Source organism: Propithecus coquereli, unplaced genomic scaffold (genome assembly GCF_000956105.1).
Source record: "Propithecus coquereli isolate 6110/MARCELLA unplaced genomic scaffold, Pcoq_1.0 Scaffold567, whole genome shotgun sequence".
NCBI classification, from domain to species: Eukaryota; Metazoa; Chordata; class Mammalia; order Primates; family Indriidae; genus Propithecus; species Propithecus coquereli.
This window is the reverse complement of record NW_012151585.1, coordinates 304689-317607: the sequence shown is the minus strand read 5'-3', so window position 1 is coordinate 317607 and position 12919 is coordinate 304689. Positions and strand designations below refer to the sequence as shown.

Sequence of the window (12919 nt, the reverse complement as noted above, 5' to 3'; positions counted from 1 at the left end):
GAAACTGAGGCTCAGGGAGATTCAGTGACTTGTCCAAGGTCACACAGTTCAGAGATGGTGGAGTTGACTCCAAGTCATAGGAGTCTTGCCCCGGTCCCCCTCTCAGGACCCCAGTCCTACCCAGAACCTCTCTGCCCCTCTGGGGTCCTAGCCTCTTGGATCTGCCTAGGCTGCCCCAAACCCTCAGCTCAGGACCCCTCCCCCCATGCCTCCCTGGCTCCCAGCTCTGCCTGACACTCGGGGGCTGGGCAGGCTGCTACCCTGGGAGCAGAGACAACGAAGCCCTGTTCCCAGCTGCCACCTTGGCCTGTTTCATTCCCTGCTTCTTGCACAGACAGATCCCTTCCTGGAGGAAGCTCCCTGTGGACAAAGAATGCCTGCTTCCTGTGCATCCCCTTCCCTTACCGGCCCGATGCCCTCTTGTCACCCACTGGAGGGAGGAGTATGTCCCTTATAGCCCCTCCCGCCAAGTTCTGAGGGACTGGGTGTGCCACCCACTGAGAGGCAATGATTAACCTGGGGGAATGATGCACAATGGTGGAATTATTGTCATAGCGGCAGGCTTGTGAAGGGCTCCTGGCTTTGCTTTGACGGGGTAAGGAATATGGACAACCCCTTTTAGGAGCCCCACACCACTCCAGACAAGGCAGGTTGGAGCAGAGGTGCCCCGGGGGAATTGCAGGTGAGCAGTGATGGTGGGAGGAAGTGGGGCCCAGAGAATACCTGCTTTCCTGCCTGCCAGTTCCCCAGCAGAGACCAGGTATGGCTTGAGCACCCCTGGACCTGATCCTGGCAGTACACTGACTTGCTGTGGCACCCCAGGCAGGTCCTTGGATGGGGAGGGTGGCCTTCCAAAAGTCTGCACGGACAGATCCTGCCTCCCCTACCAGGTGGGATTATTAGGATAATGTAACAATCAGGGGTGCTAACAATGAGTGCATGCCAGGCGCTGCGAAGGCTCTGCATGCCTCACAGCAAGCGAGAACATCGTAGCACCTCCAGTTTTTAGGAAACAGAGGCTCAGAGAGGGAAAGTCACTTGCCCAAGGCCACCTAGCTGGGGCGTGGTGGAGCCGGGATTAGTAACCAGGGCATCTAGGAGTCTCCAGGAGTGGAGAGGTGTGTGGGTGTATCCAGGTCATTGTGTTCAGTACCTTTTAAAAACATTGACATTGTTACATGTTTGTGCAAACAAGTGTATATTTTTTAAAAATATTGCAGGCAGGTTATAAAGTACAGAGAATGATATGACCAACTCCAACATATGCACCCCTGGGGGCTCTCAGTATTTTTGGAGCTTGGTGAACCTGTGATTCGCCACTCCCCAGTTAGAGCTACTTTGGGGTCACTCAGATCTGCGCTCCAGAAGGGTAATGATTTACCCAGACAAGGCAGTGTAGCAGGAAGAGCTATGGGCTTGCTCCTAGTTATGGCTTTGCCTTTAAGGCCTTCCACAAGTTACTGAGCCTCAGTTTCCCCCTGTCACATGGGGCTAGCAGACGACATGGGGAGGGTCTATCAAGGGCACAGGTGTGGCTGCCCTTTAAAACAACAGAGACAAATGGTCCTGAGAGACAAAAAAGTGCTTTCTGAATCATCAAAAACGTCCTCGGCCAGGCGCAGTGGCTCATGCCTGTAATCCTAGCTCTCTGGGAGGCCCAGGTGGGCGGATTGTTTGAGCTCAGGAGTTCGAGACCAGCCTGAGCAAGAGCGAGACCCCGTCTCTACTAAAAAAATAGAAAGAAATTATCTGGACCACTAAAAAACATATAGAAAAAAAAAATTAGCCGGGCATGGTGGCGCATGCCTGTAGTCCCAGCTACTCGGGAGGCTGAGGCAGGAGGATCGCTTGAGCCCAGGAGTTTGAGGTTGCTGTGAGCTAGGATGATGCCATGGCACTCTAGCCTGGGCAACACAGTGAGACTCTGTCTCAAAAAAACAAACAAACAAAAACGTTGCCCTCTCAACTGCCAGCCCTAGTATTTATCACCTGGCATCCACACTTCCAGCTAAGGGGTCGGTAGGACCAGGTGTCAGGGCTGACAGTCTGGAGATGGTCCTGGGAGCCGGCAAGTTGGGGTCCCGCTAAAATGCCCCTCTGGGTGGTCCTCCCCATCTCTGCTCCAGCACTCTACTCCAGAGGGGCTCAGAGTGAGGAAGCTTCTGGATCCTTGCAAGTAATTTCCTCAGTACTCCCGGAGGAAGGGCCAACCTCTTCCAACTGCACCTTTAGCTGTGACTTCCCAGCTCCTTCTCTGTCTCAGGCCCCTGTTGCCTTTTGCCTTCTTAGGACAGTGAGATTCAGAGAGGGCAGTGTGTCTGCCTCAGCCACACAGCAAGGTGGGGCATGGCTCAGACTTGCCAGTTTTCACTCCTCCTCCAGCCAGGCTGCAGTTTTTCAAAATAGAAGTATCTTTATTTTTCATCTTTTTTCCCAAACTAATACAGGCTTTTGTTTAAAAAAAAAGTGTGCTATATATATGTGTATGTATATATATGTATATGTGTGTGTGTGTAGTGTGTGTATGTGTATATGTAGGTATACATATCATCACAGAATTAAAATGAGTTACAGAAAGTAAGTGGCTCCACTCCCTCCTCAGGTAACCACCATTTACAGGTGGGTGAGTGTCTCTTCAGACCCTCATACACATATGCAAATGTACAACTTTTCTTTATATGAATAAGTTCATTCTGTATACTTTTTATTTATTTATTTATTTAATTTTTTAGAGCTAACCTTTCCAGCAATTAAGTTCATTCTGGACACGGTATGTTCCAGGCTTAATATTAGGCAACTTTTTTAACCCCTCTGAGCTTAAGTTTCCTCCTCTGCAAAATGGAGATAAAGGCTCCATGGGCATTGGAGGAACTATAAATAATGCTGCAGCGACGACCTTCGTGTGCCCATCTCAGATCTCTTGTTAGATTATCTTCTTCGAACATTTCTCCCACAGGTGGAATTGCAGGGTCTGAGGATGGGCACTCTTAGAACGATAACGGTTGCTGTCAAATTTGCACAATGAACACCACAGGGAGAGTCTTTTTGCTCTCCCCTTAAAGCCTCCTCCTGTGTCCCCATGGAATTCCCCTCCAGCTTCAGGGAACAGCCCTGAGAAATCCTCACCCCATCACCTTCCCTGCCAGAGCCCCGTTTCTGTCCGTGCAGGCTGAGCGACCAGCCTGGATGCGCGCCAGCCGGGGAATGGTTCATGGGGCCGCAGGGGTGCTGCCGGTTGTGATGCGACCAATGGCTATGTGGCCTGGCTGCCCTCTTATCTCCCTGAGGGGTCTCTTCCCTGCCCCACCCACATAAGATGGGCTTGCTCTCCTTACTCACCCTGTCCGTGGTGATTCCATCTGCTCTTGTGGCCTCAGGTCCCACCTCCGTGCCCAGGGCCCCCACTCTCTTCCCTAAGACCTCCCTCTTGTGCTCCAGGCAGGGGATCCTACTGCTTTGGACATTCTGTGAGCATCCCACACATCCCTCAGACTCAACGTGTCCTAAGTGGAACCCAACATCATGCACCAAACCCCAACACTCAACCCGGCCCTCTCTTAGCCTCCCCTACTCAGGGACTAGCTCCACGCCCCAGCTAGCCAGTCAGCCCAACAGGAACTCTTCCCTCCCCTCCTCCACACCCTGTCACCCACCAGAGAGATGCTGCCTGGGCATGGCCTACAGATGGTTCCAGGTCATCTCACTCCGGGACAGCTGTAACAACTACCATGGGGGTCTGCCTGCTCCTCTTGCTCCTTCCCCACCTCTGCAGTTCATTTCGCAAACAGCGGCCCAGTGGCAATCCCATGTGCTCACTCCTCTGCTGAAGGCCCTCCTGGAGCTCCCTATTGCCCACTGGAACCCGCCCAGGCTCCTGAGCAGGCTTCCTGAGGCCACACATCCCTCCTGCCCCTGCCTTTCTTTCTGGCTGTGCCTCTGGTCTCTCCTGCCCACCCAGCCTCTTGCAAGCACACATACTGAACACTCTAGCCAGGCCAAATATTTGTTAGTTTCTCAATTGCCTTGGGCCTTTGCATGTGCTTTTCTCTGTGCCTGGCTCATTCAGGATAATGGGCACAATTAGTTAATGCTAGCTGCTGTAACAGACAAGCCCCAAGTTCCAAAAGGCTTAATACAATGGCAATTTAGTTTTCATATTCTTGTAATCCAATGGATATTGGTGGGCTCAGATGCAGACTCAGGCTCCTCCCATCTCATGGCCCCTCCCACCTCCAGATCCTTGGAGACCGCCCATTCATCCAGCCAATGGGAAAGGAGATCACAGAGACGGTCTGCCCACCTAACCACATCAGCTGTCATTCTGCTCACATCCCATTGGCCAAAATTCAAATGATGACACAGAACTGCAAGGGAGGATGGGAAATGTAGTCTGGCTGTGTGGCCAAGGGGAAAAGGGGACTGCCTTTGGAAATTGGAGAACACAATGCAGCTTCTGCCACTGGAGCTGCCTACCCCAGTCCTGAGGTCGCACCCCAACCCCTTCCCCAGGCTGGATCAGGTGTTTTCTCTGTGCTCTAGCAAGCCTCAGCCAATGTGTCCTCCATCACAGTTCTTGGCTTCTCTGTCTCCCCACTAAGACTGTGAACCCAGAGTTCCCTGCACAGGGTACTGTGTACTCTAGTGCTGGGCACAGGGCAGGCGCTCGGTAAATACCTGTGGAACGGATCAATCTAAAACTGTCATGGTCTCAAAAACATGTGCATTATTTATTCATAGGTGAGAAAAAAGTAAGTTAAAATATGTTCCCCAAAGAGACCCCTGCCATCACCCATAGAATCTATAGGCAGAAACATATAAGGAGTCTTGGGCCAAAACTTGTTTTAATTTATTTATTTTTTAAATTTTTGTCTGAACATAATGAAGTCCATAAGGCAAAAATCTTAATGATGGTGACCTCTGGGATTGGGCTTCTTTTTTTTTTTTTTAATTTAAAAAATTTTTAATATACAGATGAGTCTACGGCCAATCTTGGCTGATCTAGGAAGATAAGCAGGGTCGGACCTCGTTAGTACTTGGATGGGAGTTAGCTCTTGCTCAGGCTGATCTCGAACTCCTGACCTTAAGGGAACCTCCTGCCTTGGCCTCCCAGAGTGTTAGGATTATAGGCGTGAGCCATTACACCCAGCCTGGGATTGGACTCTTAAAATTGTCTTCTTTATACTTTTCTGTATTGCCTGAGATTTTTTTTTTTCCCCCAGTGAGCATGTACTGCTTTTATCATTGAAAAAATTTTTTTTGGTTGGGGGAGAACCAGCCAAAGATGGTATCACCAATACTCTGGAAAGAGACCCCTCTGGGCAGAGCTGGAGGCAGAGGTCCCTGCTGTGGAAATCTGTGCTGCACATGGCTTGTTACTCTGCCCATGGTCTCACCTTTTGCTCGAGAACTTGACGAGGTTCTCACCCCTCCTCTATAAAATTCAAGGGATAACAGGGGCACTCCCCAGCAAGGATTAGGAGGGTACATGATGCATGAGAAGTCCCAAGCACAGGACCGGACCCTGCTTGGTTCAAAGTCCATGCTTATAAACACAGCACCTGCTGTTTGATGCCGGTTCTGTCCTGACTCACCCCTATAAAGCTGCCATCAAGCTAGCTCAGGCCAGAAGGCAGAAAGGCTGTTGGGATGTTACGACGGACGAAACAACTCCCTGCAATGTCCCAAACCCGATTGTAGCTTCTGGCATTCAGAGAGATGTGGACTCTGGAACTCTCCTGGGGCAGTTTAAGCTCTGGTATTTCCTGGGTGCTTGGGGGCTGCTCCCAGGCTGGGCAGGGCTTTGGAAGAAAGGGGGGTTCAGAGCAAGTGTCAGGTGCCTGCTGTTCCCTGGTAGAGGCTGGCGGCTGCTTCCTCTGTGAAAGTGCTCAGTGTGGGCACAATGAATGTCACCATAATGATTATTATTGATGGTGACACTTGGGTCCCTAGAGCCTCCTGCCTAGTCCACGATGAGGCTCAACGTCAGTGCTGAAGGCAGGGTGGAGGAGTCCTTTCTAGGCACAGGTGGACCCCTCTGTCCACGGACAAAGCTGAGAAAACCCAAGAGTCCTGTGCCTGGGCTGAGCCTGAAGGTCCGTGGGGTTCAGGGACAGGACACCTAGAAGTGCCTTCTCCTGCCAAAGCCTTGGGAAGAATCAGCCCAAATCCTGCAAAGCTGGTCCAGAGTGTCTTTGCGTCACTATTTCTCACTCAGGAGTGGAGGCAAGACATGGATGCTATATCCCCTTCAATGAAGGACTTAGAGCTCAGGGAGTGAAATGTCACTAGACTCATCTTCCGAGTCCTAGTCAGATGCTCTGGCGCCTGGAAGCCTTCCGGGCTGAGCTGTTGCTCACTCCTCTGGGTTCCCACAGATTTTGGATAAACCTCGGTTCCTGGTTTTGTCTCAACATCTTTAAATTCTGGCGTTTGGCAAATCTGTGTTTGGATTCTGGCTTTGTCTGCTCTCTGCTAGCTGTGTGACCTTGGACAAGTGACTTCACCTCCCTCAGCCTTGGTTTCCTCGCCTGGAGAGTGGAGTAACAGTGATGCTTGACTTAAGTGAGATGCAGTAGGTGGAATAATTAGCCTCCTTACCCCTGGTTCCTGCCCCGCACTTGGCCTCAGAGTCTGTTCTCACTGCAGGGCTCTGCAGTTGCTGTGTCCTTGGCTCAAGGACACTTGGAACCTTGCTGAGCCCTTGGATGAAGAGCTGCCTGGCTGTTGGGGTCCAGAGAGGGGCGGGGATCACCCAGGGCTGTCCAGCGAGGGCAGAGGACCAGGGAACCACCTGCGGGGTGCTGGGGTGAGCCACCTGCTATCCCCAGGGAAGGAACTCATGAATATTCAAACCCAACGAAGTGGGAGGGAGCCAGCCAGCCCGCTGCTGGGTGTCATTGGAGCATTCCTGTCTCCCAGTGACCGCAGAGGCAGCCTGGGAGTCAGACGTGGCTCAGGTGGGGAGGGGAAAGGGGTGGCCAGCCACAGTCCGAGGTGAGTGTATCTCCTCTGCGCCCTGCATGGGGGTCCCTGGGAGAGTAGGACAACCTGGGACTGAGGCCGGTCTGGTGGCGGCCCTCTAGGCCAGAAGGTTTACCATCCTGGGCTCGGTTTCCCTGCGTGCATGATGTCGGGGGGACGAGTCCTGTTTCTCCTTTGCTCCCTGGGTGGTATCAGTTCAGCTGAGCAGGAGGATGGTTGGGCCTGGCCTGCTGCCAGCTGTCTGCACAGATGGAGGCAACATGGCTGGGTAATCCAGAGAGGCAGGAATAGCTGGGGTGGGCTGGCAAGGAAGGATCATCTGTCCTGAGTGCCTGCCATTGTCACCACCGTCGGCAGAGGAGGCAGGAGACTCAGGTTGTAGTCCTGTCTCTGATGCATTGTGCTGTGTGACATCAAAGGCACCTTTGCCTTCTCTGAGGCTCAGCTTCCCTGCGTTTCTGTCTTGCAGCCTGGAGGCTGTGAGGCTGAGGTTACCCTGAGATTGTCTTTGGATCGGGGGCCACCAGGTGTCCGCAAGCCTCCATCCTGATCCATCAGGTACACACCTTGATGGGGCCATGGCTGGGAACCTGGGAGCATAATAATGATGATGATAATGACAATGGTGGCAGGCCGTGATCAGTGTCAGCTCCGCGCCAGCCCTAGGCTGGGCACTTTCCTTGGAGAAAGCGGAGGATCCTCATCACACCCCGCAATGTGGGGAGAGTTGGTTATAGGTTGAGTATCTCTTATCCAAAATGGGGCCGGGCGCGGTGGCTCCTAGCACTCTGGGAGGCTGAGGCGGGCGGATCATTTGAGCTCAGGAGTTCGAGACCAGCCTGAGCAAGAGCGAGACCCCCGTCTCTACTAAAAAACAAAAAATAGAAAGAAATTAGCTAGACAACTAAAAATATATATAGGAAAAAATTAGCCAGGCATGGTGGCGCGTGCCTGTAGTTTTGGACATGTAGCCTGAAGGTAGTTTTATTTTTCCCTTAGGGATGGTGAGTAAACTGCCTGTTATGAGCCTGTGTTTTTTGTTTTGTTTTGTTTTGCTTTTTGGAGATAGACTCTCGCTCTGTTGCACTGGGTAGAGTGCAGTGGTGTCGTCATAGCTCACTACAGCCTCAAACTCCTGGGCTCAAGTGATCCTCCTGCCTCACCTTCCCTAGTAGCTGGGACAACAGGCGTGTGCCACCACGCCCGGCTAATTTTTCTATTTTTTCATAGAGACGGGGTCTCGCTCTTGCTCAGGCTGGTCTCGAACTCCTGAGCTCAAGCGATCCTCCCACCCCAGCCTCCCAGAGCCACGGCTGCCTGGCCGCTTATACTCTTTTTAATGTCTGTAGGATCTTTAGTGATATGCTCATATTCTTTTCTAACGTTGGTGACTTGTGAAGTCTTTCTTCCCCCTCCTCCTGCCGTCCACCAGCCACCTTGATCACTCTTGCTAGAGGTTTATTCCTTTTGTCATTTTTTTAAAAGGACACGTTGTACCTTTTATTATTTTCTATATTGTACTTTTTTTCTAATTCATTAATGCCTGCTTAACTGTATTACTTCTTTCTACTTTCTTTGGACTTAATATGCTGTTCTCTTCTAAATTCTTGAGACTATTTAGATTGTTTGTTTTTTCAACCTTTTCTAATATATGTATTTAAGGCTATACATTTTTTTCTAAACACAGATTTAGCCGTATCTTCTATTTTGTGCTGTCATATTTTCAATATTACTCACTTCAAAATACTGTTAAAGTACATTATGACTTCTTTTTTTTTTGAGACAAGAGTCTTGCTCTGTTGCCCTGGGTAGAATGCAGTGGTGTGGGCCTAGCTCACAGCAACCTCATACTCCTGACCTCAAGCGATCCTCCTCTCTCAGCCTCCCGGAGTGCTAGGATTACAGGCGTGAGCCACCGCGCCCGGCCATAACTGCCACCCATCACATAAGGTCAGATGTGGAATTTTCCACTTGTGTCATGTCGGCACTCAAAAAGTTTCCGATTTTGGAGCATTTCGGATTTCAGATTTTTGGATTAGGGATATTCAACCTATATCATCATTTTGAAGGAGAAATCAAGACTCAGAGAGGGGCACAGTTTTGCCTAGGACACACAGCAAGGAAACTATTGAGCTGGGATTCAAAACCAGGACCCTGTCCCCAAGGTGCTGGCTTCTTGTGGCCCTCACATGTGTGACTCTCACACACGTGCTCTTGCACACGTATGGCTGTCACATGACTTCCATGTTTTACGCTTTTACTCATGGGGGCTTTTACATATGTGTAGCTCACAGGGATAACCCTGGCCTATAGATCTCACACAGGGGCTGTCTCCTATGTGGCTCTCAGCAAAGTGTTTTCTGCCTGGATCTTTGTCCCCATCCACACTCTGGGCCCAGGCTCCATAGTCCTGGCCATATTCTGCTTTGAGGTTCATGGGAGATCATTCATCAAACATTCACCAGGTGCCAGGCACAAGGAGCTCAGGCATGAGTCACCATCAGGCTCACGTGCAGCCGAGCACAGAGGGGACCCCTCCTCCTGCGTGCCTGTGCACCAAGACGGGGCGTGGTCAGTAGCGGAGATAAAAATTAATACATATCGATCACCTCTGGTGTACGTGCATTCTCTCATGAGGATCTCACAGCCTCCTGATTATTTTCCCTCAAGCCAGGCTCCTGGTTGCCAGCCAGCCTCAATCTACCCCTGCCTCAGTCTACCCAGGGGCTCTGCCTGTGACCACAAAGGCCCCTGTCTGCCCTGATCCTGCTGTTGTGTACCCATTGCACACATGAGGAAACTGAGGCTCAGAGAGGGTGAGCTTCATGCCAAAGTTCACAGAAGCTAGACCCTGTCCGGCACCTGGGACAGAGCTCCTCAGCCACACCTCTGCCTTCTGTGCTGGAACTTTCACTGTGCACACTTTCCTTCCTTCCTGTGGGCTTGGGGCTGTCATGGGACCCGCCAGACAGGGGCTCCCATGGATGAGGCAGGAAGCTGTGCACTGGAGGTCAACAGACCCGGGCTCCAATTCCTGCTCTGCCCCTGCCTTGCTGAGTGACCCTAGGCAAGTCATGTCACCTCCTGGAGCCTCAGTTTCCCTTATCTGCAAAATGGGGGTGATGGCGGGGTAAAATGGTATCTGCTCAGTGGTCGCTGAGTGGAGCCAGTTAGATGCTCTGGAGAAGCCCCCACCCAGGGCCTGGGTCATAACAGGGGCTCAAAATGAAGCCAGAGGGTGGGATGGCCCAAGATTCAGCAGCTGGTGGGACGCAGCACACAGCAGGGGTCTGGCAAGGTTTGAGGAAGCCCAAACGGGAGAATGAGCGATGAGTGAGTGATGAGGGGGTGGGGGCATGTCCTGGGCGGGGCCAGGGAGGAGCCTGCTCGGTGGCTCCAGGAGGCTGGTCTGCCCCCTGCTGCCTGTCCTGGCTACCCCAGAACTTCCACCACTGCAGCCTCCCAGAGTTCTGGAAACTACCATGGTGAGTGGGGCTGCGGGGCAGGGGCGGCCCTCGGGATTTGCAGAGGGCCAGCCTGGAGAATCCCAACCCCTCCCCATTTTAAAGTCAGAGAAACTGAAGCCCAGGGTCACTCTGGGTTTGGAGCCCGCCCTAGTGCTCTGTTCTGATTTCTGCTGGGTCCTTGGAAGGAGGAGGCTGACCAGGGCCCTTGAGGCTGGAGTAGGTTTTTGTTTGGTTGGGGGCACCCAGAGGCCACACTGTATTCAGGGCCGGGGGCAGGCCCCCAGGAGCTCAGGAAGGGTGCAGCTAACCCTCTTTGAGTGATAACGACGTGCTGGTGGCTTTGCCCGCCTGCATCATCTCAGGAAAGTTCCCAAGAGCCCAGCTAGAGGGACTAGCAGCTTCCCCATTTTACAGATGAGAAACGGAGACTTCACAGGGCTTGACTGAAGTCACCACGCTGGACGGAAACACAGGCCTGGGGGCTCCAGAGCCTGAGGTCCCTTCCCCTCCTGGTGCCCCTCCAAGCCCCACCACGCTGGCCCATTTAGCCCACCTCGCAAGCTTTATGATTTGTTATTTAAATGTGTTAAATACAATTTATTGCCTTTTTTTTTTTAGAGCTCCTCATGGGGCTGGTTGATGTTGCCTTTTTTTTCCAGATTAAAAAATCAATATATACTCCCTTTAAAAATGCAGCCATTACAGAAATGCGTAATATAGAGACATATTCCCTTAAACCTCTCCCCAAGCTGTGCAGGGGATACCACTGTTAAAATTTAGAATACTGCCCTCCACTGGCTCTTTTCCAGGCCTGCATGTATATTACCCTGTAAACTTATATGAATTTGGGGTGGGGTGGGGTGCATCTTGTTCTAGAACTTTCTTTTTTCACACAAATAGATCATAGTGTGTTTTTAGCTTTGCCTTACTTTTTTGTTTGTTTGTTTTTAACATCTGCAGATGACTCCGTCAGGGGATGGGTCTTGATTTATGCAATGGTTCCCTGCTGGTGGACACTGAGGTTGTTTCTAATTTTTTTCCATGAACCAAGCTGCCGCGAACACCTTTGCACACGTGACTTTGCACACTTGCCCAAGTGTTTCTGCAAAACTGTGGAAAGTCAGAGAGCTTGTACCTTCATCCTTTGACATAACTGTGCTCTGGAAACACTCTCCAGCCACCCTGGCCCACTCCCAGCCCTGTCCTTGCAGAGTGAACAAGGGTATCTCATTGTTACGAGGGATTTCACTGCAACCCCAAACTCCTGGGCTTAAGAGATCCTCCTGCCTCAGCTTCCCAAGTAGCTGAGACTACAGGCATGTGCCACCAGGCCTGGTGAATTTTTCTATATTTAGTAGAGATGGGGCCTTGCTCTTGCTCTTGCTCAGGCTGATCTTGAACTCCTAAATTCAAGCAATTCTCCTGCCTCAGCCTCCCAGAGTGCTAGGATTACAGGCGTGAGCCAATACACCCAGCTTCAAAGTTCCTCTTATGTAGTTTGTTGCTCTGGAGTTTGTGTCTTCATGTCCTTTCCTGTGAAGAGAAATTTCTAGATGATGAGCGGAGAACTCAGACATTGGTGCCAGCTGGTTGGGTGGGCCTGGAGTGCCCCTTCTCTGGGAAGAACTTCGTGGGTGCCCTGGGTAACTTTTCCAAAGTGTAGTGTGTGGGACCCTCCCCCAAGCAGGCCATCTGGCTTCTGCCCCCGGGGACAGTGATGACGTGCTATGCTTACAGTCATGGGGCAGCATGTGTGACCTTTCGTGGCCTCAGGGGCCCAGGACCCAGTGCAGCGTGAACCGGGACTGGAATGGAAAGTTTGGGGCCCTGGCTTTGCAGCTAAGGAGGGGGCTAAGGCCTCCCCGAGCCCCAGCCCTCTTGTGGCCTCCAGTTCCTCAGCCTGAACTGCCCCCATTACAGCCCATGTCTCAGTGCCCTGCCAATAGGCTTGTCACATTTAGACCACTCCTCCCCCCCAACAAACAACCAACAGCAACAAAAAACGGAGGACGCCCAGTTAAAATTGAAGATTGAATAATTTTTCATAAACTATATCCCATGCAATATTTGGGGCATACTCATACTAAAAAAATTCCATTCATGGTTTATTTGAAATTCAAATTTAACTAGGCAACCCTGCCTGCTGGCACGGGAGAGGACTTGGATGTGTGCACAGAGGCCTGGTCTGCTGTGTGACCTGGGCCTGCTTCCATCTCTGAGCCTCAGTTTCTCCATCTGCCACCCCTAAAAACCCCAAGGCCACGGGGGCCAGGGAGGAGAGATGAGGAGCCTCGGCCGCTCACTGGGCACCTCACCCGGGCCGCTGTGGGAGGGGCAGCACAGGAGCAGGTGCAGCTGGCTGGGCCTTCTGAAAGGTGACAGATCCAGGCCCCAGAGAGCCCCTGGCCCAGGCCTGGGGGTCACAGGACACTGGTACAGGGTCTTCTTTTCTTTCTTACTTAGAAAAGTAT

At 51.7% G+C, this 12919-nt stretch overlaps 1 protein-coding gene across 3 annotated transcripts in view; it reads left to right on the top strand.

Annotated features, from left to right (window-relative positions):
* Positions 1-12919, top strand: part of GAL3ST1 (galactose-3-O-sulfotransferase 1) — a 27456-nt gene that overhangs the window by 11688 nt on the left and 2849 nt on the right. The window contains exon 2 of one of the 3 annotated variants that reach the window (XM_012657988.1): positions 6513-6517. The exons of 1 other annotated variant lie outside the window; for it this stretch is intronic. The gene's annotated coding sequence lies outside the window, so the exon portion shown is untranslated. Of the gene's footprint in view, positions 1-6512; positions 6518-6948; positions 6994-12919 lie in introns of those variants that run through there. One more of the 3 variants, XM_012657987.1, reaches the window with a different exon arrangement.